This window comes from Physella acuta, unplaced genomic scaffold, assembly GCF_028476545.2.
Source record: "Physella acuta isolate Inbredline_101_S28 unplaced genomic scaffold, ASM2847654v3 ptg002189l, whole genome shotgun sequence".
NCBI lineage: Eukaryota > Metazoa > Mollusca > Gastropoda > Physidae > Physella > Physella acuta.
In genome coordinates, this window is record NW_026733690.1 from 24,574 (window position 1) to 32,569 (window position 7,996).

At 39.6% G+C, this 7,996-nt stretch overlaps 1 non-coding gene across 1 annotated transcript; it reads left to right on the forward strand.

Annotated features, from left to right (window-relative positions):
* Positions 1 to 240: 240 nt before the first annotated feature.
* LOC131932505 (5S ribosomal RNA) lies at positions 241 to 359 on the forward strand. Its single transcript, XR_009384592.1, has one exon. It is a non-coding gene; the product is annotated as a 5S ribosomal RNA (ribosomal RNA).
* Positions 360 to 7,996: the final 7,637 nt, after the last annotated feature.

Consider the following 7,996-nt stretch of genomic DNA (forward strand, 5'->3'; position numbering starts at 1 on the left):
GGAAGTCTACCGGTGGTTACCGCCTCAGGTTAAAAATAGCGACCAATGGCTGTAGAGGGAAAAAAAGGCACATAGTATTCGATATTAAAACAATGTTTCGCTTTTGTGGAGATTTAGGGCGTTTTTTATTATTGAAATAATATGAGGAAAGCAGTGAAATCATTATTGTAGCCAGAAAAGGACGAATAACTGCTGATTTCGTTTGAGTATATTTATAAGCCCCAATTTTCTCACACAGATGTCTACGGCCATACCACGTTGAAAATACCGGTTCTCGTCCGATCACCGCAGTCAAGCAACGTCGGGCGTGGTTAGTACTTAGATGGGTGACCGCTTGGGAACACCACGTGTTGTAGACTTTTTTTCATCTTTTGTCTTTTATTTTTTGCCCCACTGGACACCTATTCTTACCACCTGCACTCTTTCCTAAGTTCACCACATACCTGTGAACACTTTTGTAATATCGAAATATTTTTTGTTTGTTTCTTTTGTGCCTTCACGGTAGGCTACCTCGATCCTACCCACCCATGGAAACAAACCCCTTAAAAACCAACAAAGGAAAGATGACCACTCTGCCCAAATTAAATAAATAAACTAAGTAGGCTACAACCTAATAATTAGAAGTAACTCAGTAAGTTAAATAAGGGGTAGGTATGGAAAACATTCGTGTAGGGGTTACAACCACTCGAGCTAATTCGGAAACGTATGGGTGGCCCTAATAAGGGCCGGATGGGTAGAACAAATGGGTGGTCCTGGGTTGAGTTTAACCGCCGAAGCCGTACAGGGTGCGACCTTGACGTTTCAGAGCATAGACGACATCCATAGCAGTGACGGTCTTCCTCTTGGCGTGCTCAGTGTAGGTGACGGCATCACGGATGACATTTTCAAGGAACACCTTGAGGACACCTCTGGTTTCTTCGTAGATCAGACCAGAGATACGTTTGACACCACCTCTGCGAGCAAGACGACGGATGGCTGGCTTGGTGATACCTTGGATGTTATCACGCAACACCTTCCTGTGACGCTTGGCGCCTCCTTTGCCGAGTCCCTTACCACCTTTGCCTCGGCCAGACATATTGAATTTTTCTTCTTTGTTGATGAAGGAGTGTTCGAAAAACGCCGTCTGCAGAGAAACTCGCTCCTTATATACGGTCCTGGGCTCGAGTTCGTTCAATATGGCGGACACCGCCCAACCAAAAGCGGTCGGCGAATGAGCCAGCCAATGAAAAAGCAGCTTGCCGTGTCGACTGGAATGTTGCTGGCTTGTCGGCTAACGGTGTCGTTTTCAAAGTCATTTTTTCACCTATTCTGCTATGCGACCCTTGGATAAAAAATAAAGAGTTTCATTGCCCACACGTGTAGGCATAGAAAAGATCCACGTTTGTCATGTTAAAATATGATATTAGACGTTATTTTCACCGTTTTGTGCGAATAAAACTGAAATATTTCCCTACACCTAATTATGCGAGTACGAGCGAGCTCATTATGCGAGTACGAGAGAATCTCGAACGCTGATTGGTCGAGTACGAACGAAATAATATTCTCGTACTCCGCTCCGTACTCGCAGTGGTTTGTTTACATCGTGAAACGAATAGGTTAGTTAGGCTTCTAATAATTAAATAATCTATGGCGTGTAGTCGTTAAGAATAATTTCTGCTCTCCGATTAAGATCTAGATATCTAGCTCTAACCCTAAAGGGTTTTTCTTTTTTTTTTTTTATATATATATTTTAAAAAGCAATGGATAGGGTGGTGGGTGGGTGAAAGAAAAATATAAAATTTATTCTCTCCTTTCTTCACATTTGAGATAAATAAAACAATATCAACAGCATGCATACACGAATTCAAATAGCAATGTGATGTGTGAGTTGAATTAAAGAGATAAATGAATAGAACCTATCTCCCGCATCCCCCAGAATAATACTAATAGATGTAGTAGTAGTAGTAGTAGTAGAGTGGCAGACATGGGCAGGGGGTGTAGTGGGTGGGTGGGTGGAAACTCGTGAGGTGGGGGACCTTCACTGCTAATCTGAACGTTGTCAGGTGGTCCTAAAAAGGACCTTGGTTGAGGACAGGGGGTGGTGGTTTGGGCTTAAAAGAAACCTCTTAAGCACGCTCACCACGGATACGTCTGGCTAGCTGGATGTCCTTGGGCATGATGGTGACACGCTTGGCGTGGATGGCGCACAGGTTGGTGTCTTCAAACAGACCGACGAGGTAAGCCTCGCTAGCCTCCTGCAGGGCCATGACAGCGGAGCTCTGGAAGCGAAGGTCAGTCTTGAAGTCCTGGGCGATTTCTCTGACCAGGCGCTGGAATGGCAGCTTGCGAATGAGCAGCTCAGTGCTCTTCTGGTAACGACGGATTTCTCTCAGGGCGACGGTTCCAGGCCTGTAACGATGGGGCTTCTTAACACCGCCGGTGGCTGGTGCTGACTTTCTGGCGGCTTTGGTGGCCAGCTGTTTACGTGGGGCTTTGCCTCCAGTAGATTTTCGGGCGGTTTGTTTGGTACGAGCCATCTTTTTTTTTTTGAATGATCTTAACTGACTGTTAAGGAAATGCGGCAGCTCAGCGCTGCTGGCCCTTTTATAACCGTCCGCCAAACCCTTAGCGCAACGAAGCTCTCCCATTGGACGAGTACGAGTTTAACGACGCTGATTGGCCAGTAGCAGCCACACAACGTTGAGACAGCGTCGACATAGCAGATTATTTTTAGACACGGTATCCAGCCGAGCGATCTATTAATAGCAGACAGGGCCGATAACACAAAATATTCTTCGTTCAAATGAAATCCTTGGTTGTGCCGCTTGTCAATGGAATCCGGTGTGTTTGCTTCTGTCGTCTTCAATGAATTATGAATGTGTGTGTGAGTGATTAGAAAAGAACCCAACATAGACTGCCTGAAACAATTTAGATCTAGACCTAGTCTATAGACCTAGGTAGATATTCTGACCCGATTCGACCGCCCGATCGGCGGTATTTACACAGTGTGTAAATAAATGAGGGGGAAGGATTAATAAAAACATATTTGGTTTTAAAAAGAAGAAGATATAAAATAAAAAGGGTAGACTAGCGGTAGGTTAAAGAATAGAATTTTAAAATAACGACCACCCTTATTTGTTGTAGACAGGGGTTAAACGGAGCACATTTAAAGAAAAATAGATTCTATTTTCATTTGTATCTATGAACGAATACCCCTAAAATATGTCCAGTTACTACTATTAATATGACCGCCCCCTCCCTGTTCTGCTCGTGTAAACCAGTGTAAGTATTATACATCTATAATAATGATCTCATACTGCTAGTGATTGACATGTTGATACGTTATTAATAAAGTTTGAAACAAGTAGGGTAGGGTAGGGTAGGGTAGGAAAACTCGATTTTTGTTCATTGACACACAACGAAAGCTAATTGGGTAAACTTTGGTTGTCCTGAAAAGGACAGTAGTAGGCTAGGTGGACAGTGGGCAGCAGGGTGACACTGTTTAGCTCTTGCCACCGGGTGTCTTCTGTGACTTCTTGGGCAGAAGCACGGCCTGGATGTTGGGGAGGACACCACCCTGGGCGATGGTGACACCCGACAAAAGTTTGTTCAACTCTTCGTCGTTACGGATGGCCAGCTGGAGGTGACGAGGAATGATTCTTGTCTTCTTGTTGTCTCTGGCAGCGTTGCCGGCCAACTCGAGCACTTCAGCGGCCAAATACTCGAGGACGGCGGCTAGGTAGACTGGGGCACCAGCACCGACACGCTCAGCATAGTTTCCTTTCCTCAACAGACGATGAATACGTCCGACTGGGAATTGAAGGCCTGCCCTGGAGGAGCGAGACTTGGACTTTCCCTTGACTTTACCGCCTTTACCACGTCCGGACATTGTGAGTTGGTTAGGAGCGAGAAGAAATACAGCGACTAACAGCGATACGGCTGCAGGCGATGAATGAAGACTTAACGGCGAGATCGGCCCTTTTATACGAAACGGCGAGGAAATCCGTTCGTCACCAAGCGAGCGTTCTGATTGGCTGCGCAGCGGCTTGGCGTTCGTACTCGTACTCGTACTCTCCAAATTTCCTCGCCGTTTCATATAAAAGGGCGGCCGGCGGTCGGTTCGCCTCATTTCTGTTCAAGCCATTGAAAAGAAAACAACATGCCACCTAAAGTTTCTTCCAAGGGAGCCAAGAAGGCCGGTAAGGCTAAAGCCGTACGCACCGGTGACAAGAAAAAGAAGAGGAGGAGAAAGGAAAGCTACAGCATCTACATTTACAAAGTCTTGAAGCAGGTGCACCCTGACACTGGCATTTCCTCCAAGGCCATGTCCATCATGAACTCCTTCGTCAACGACATCTTTGAGCGCATTTCAGCTGAAGCCAGCCGTCTTGCCCACTACAACAAGCGCAGCACCATCACCTCCAGGGAGATCCAGACCGCTGTCCGTCTCCTCCTGCCCGGTGAGCTGGCCAAACACGCCGTCAGTGAAGGCACCAAGGCTGTCACCAAGTACACCACCAGCAAATAAACACAACAGCAAACAACCACCTGGCTTGCTTGTTGTGGCTCTACTACTCGGCCCTTTTCAGGGCCTCCACCCATTCCCAATTAGCTCGGTTTGGTTTACATTGAACGAGTTTTCCCTCCCTCCCTCATCCACCCACCCACTCTGTGTAGCTGCCATGTTACAGTTTTTTTTTTTTGTTTAGTCATTCTTTTCTTTAATAAGTAGAGATAGATATACATACATACATAGGCCTACATAGTAATATGCCTATCCCAACAACTGCACACACTATTCTCTTAACACATTTCATGCTAATTCTATCCTTTAAACTAGACATAAAAAGGCCACATACTTATTACTGGGTGGCTCCTTTTTTTTAAAAACACTATTTCATTCTGCATCTCACACAGGGCATCAGCACACCTCTATGCATATCATTTATTGTGTGTTGTTTGGCATAGATCCAAGGGATGAATGGGATTTAATAGTTTTAATTCAGATTATAAGGCTGGCTGTTGTAATAGGAATTATTAGCCAACACTTTGATTCTTATCACCAGTGCTAACTGCCATTTTCATTACAATACATCCATTCTGGTGGGTTGGTTTTTTTCTGTCTTCATTATATATGTTGAACATAACTGTGTGAGTGTGGCTTTTGGTGTTTTTATTATTTTTGTTTTTCTTTCATTAAAGCTACCATGTCAGATTGCTAAGGCATGCATCTGCCACCATTTGTTCACTGATATACTTTTTTCCTACTACCATCATATCATATGATTCTTTTGGTTTTGTCTTTTGCTAGGCCTGGCTTGAAAATGAGTTGGTTACACTTCTGCACAACATACATTCTCTTTAACAAGACAAAACAACAATTAAATACTCTGAACTTTTTTTTTTTATTATCATATATATACTTTTTTTTTTTTCAAAATACAGAAAATAAAAAATAACATGAGCTCAAGTACACAGCTTTCAAGAAGTTCATGGTTTTCTTTGCCAGCCTGCACAATGATTTCAGCACAGATTAAATTTAAACAATCAAAAGGAGGTTGATCTCTTACCGGCTGACGAGAAAGTTTGCGCAGAAGCATCATTTCTTAAGCCCCTGGTCAGTTGGAGTTGTAAAATGATGAGGTTTTCTTAACATTTGCCCTGGGGCATACATTTATGGTCCTGGTACTAGTTCTATACTGACAAGGATTCTTTCAAAGCAACTTGAGCCCAAAGGGAAGTATTTATATGCCTGCAACATAGCTGTGATTAATAAAGAATGAATTTCAATGCAAAAAATAATAATTTGAATCCCTGCAAGCTCCTTTCACATAAACCAGAGAGAAAAAAATGTATGCCAGTCTATAACATATACAATATAAATAAATTAGATTGAATATAAAGATTTTTTTTATTCCTCTCATTAGTTCAACCCTTCTCTTTTTATATAAACACCCAAGGCAGACGCTTGAGTAAATTAATATCCTTCCATATATTATAGAAGCATAAATAAATATGTGTAAAAAGTATTTCATATATGTATATATTTTTTTAAATATATATATATATATATATATATATATATTTTTATATATATATTTATTTATAATGTAAAAATATTGAATATATATACATAGACGAATATTGTATATATGTCTATATATACGTATGTATATATATGCATGTTTTGTGTATATATATATATATATATTTACATGTGTGTCTAAATGTATATTCATTGAATATATATTTGAATGTATATTCAAATATATATATTTGAGTGTAGACGAAAGACGCTCAAGTAAAATAATATCCTTCAGAATATTATAATTATAAGTTTTTTTCTTCTACCCCAGCAAACAGAAGGATATATATATACACACATATATATAATTTATATTTACAAATATATATTATATAAGAATTAATATATATATTCATAATACATATATATATATATATATATATATATATATATATATATATATATATATAAGTATATATATATATATATATATGTATAAATAAATAAGTTATATATATAGATATATTCATATATAATGTATTTATTATGTAAATATATGTATATATCAGTGTGCGTATATAAAGGTATGTATATATGTTCAAATATATTTATTTGTTTGTTCGGATACATATATATCTGTTGTGTGTATTAAATTGCGCTCTTCTGTCAGTTTTTTCATTTGACGACAGTCGGTTAAGGTACTGGCCCCAGCCTAAAGATATTAGTAGAGTCTTCATAATGTGATGCCATGGGCTAGCAAAAAATAAATGAAGAAAAATCACATAGCAGGACAAATTGACATTTTACATGCTTTCAAACTTAAACTGAAATCAGAAAATGATGTGAAATTCATCTTGTGTATATAGAAAAATAAGCATTGTGCCAAAATCCTAATCATTGGTATTAAAAATGACATCAGCTTAATTTAAAAACTGGAAATTGTTTTGCCCTGCCGGATGAGATACCGGTAGCAGACACAGGGTTCCAGGCTGATGAAAGAAAGCGGTATACTTAAAGACAAAAGAATACCCTGTGTTAAAGCGGAACCAGCTAAGATTAAAGCTTAAAGTAAAGGCCTGCCCTGTCGCAGAATGTTAAAGTGGCCGGTGAAAGATCCCCGCGCCAGGCTAAAAGCAAGCTGTACACTTATTACTTAACGAGGGCTTCTTCAGGTCTTGTCTGTAGGACAATTCAGTCACAATAACAGGCAGACCAGGCCAGCCCTGGATATAAGCTAATTCATTTTATGCGCTGCTTCGACAGTCAATGAATATGGAGCTGCGGTCAGACTTTCAAACAAACCGCCTGAGTATTTAAAATGGGAAACAATATTTATTAATATTATCACCAACTAGATCTAGATTATATAGGCTACAAGGAAACCCAGAACCAGACTGGAAAGAAGTAAATTTACTCCCACTAATGATGACTTATCACTAATACTAATAATTAAAAAAAATGTTTAAAAAAATTAATTGCTCAAACCTAATAATCATTACAATCAAGCATCAAGTCTGATAGCCAACATTGGACCTAAAATCTAGATCTATTAGTTTTTACTGAACTAAATCTTATGTTATTTACTAATAATTACTAATGCATTTAATTATTAATACCTAGGCTACTCATTCCTACAGAATCTAGAAATTCTAGATCTAGACTCTAGAGAAATACTGGCGTCCCAGGCCAACCTAACCTTTTAAGCAACATCCTTAATTAGCATTTAATTAACCATGGATCGCCTGCCTTTTTTTTTTCACCGTGAAATTATTATTGTAATTTTTGAAACAGTATTTTGAATAGATCTACCCTCCTGTTTATATTATTTTAGTTAAGCTAGAGCGTTAGATCTAGAATTCTAGATCGTCGCCTAGTTGCGTGTTTTAAAATGAAGCCAGAATATTAATAGACTGAAAATAAATGTGCCAGTTGTCGTGGGAAAAGGTTAAAAGAATAATTAATAAATGAAAAGCATTGAACTATTTCTCAAAC